The 302-nt window shown below is 43.7% G+C and overlaps 1 protein-coding gene across 1 annotated transcript in view; it reads left to right on the forward strand.

Moving 5' to 3' along the window:
- Nucleotides 1–302, forward strand: part of LOC104949047 (voltage-dependent P/Q-type calcium channel subunit alpha-1A-like) — a 35,691-nt gene that overhangs the window by 23,616 nt on the left and 11,773 nt on the right. The gene's annotated exons all lie outside the window — the stretch shown is intronic.

The raw sequence follows: 302 nt of genomic DNA on the forward strand, positions 1-302 counted from the left end.
TTTGGTATAGGTCCAGGAAATGACATGTGTGTACAGTTGACATGTGTTGTGTGAGAATAAGTTATTATTTTGTTCTTTATATTCTCACTTGTGGTGTGTGTGTGTGTGTGTGTGTGTGTGTGTGTGTGTGTGTGTGTGTGTGTGTGTGGGAGATGTGATGATGAGTGTAGACACGGGTGTGATTTTAAATTGCTTACATCTCAAAACACCTGCCAGATGATGCGGAGGAAAACTGCTGTACGGTGTGACGGCCTCAAAGAACGGCATCCATCTGTCCCTAACTTGTGACACTGATGTGGTGT

Source organism: Notothenia coriiceps, unplaced genomic scaffold (genome assembly GCF_000735185.1).
Source record: "Notothenia coriiceps isolate Sejong01 unplaced genomic scaffold, NC01 NC01_scaffold00015627, whole genome shotgun sequence".
Classification (NCBI taxonomy): Eukaryota; Metazoa; Chordata; class Actinopteri; order Perciformes; family Nototheniidae; genus Notothenia; species Notothenia coriiceps.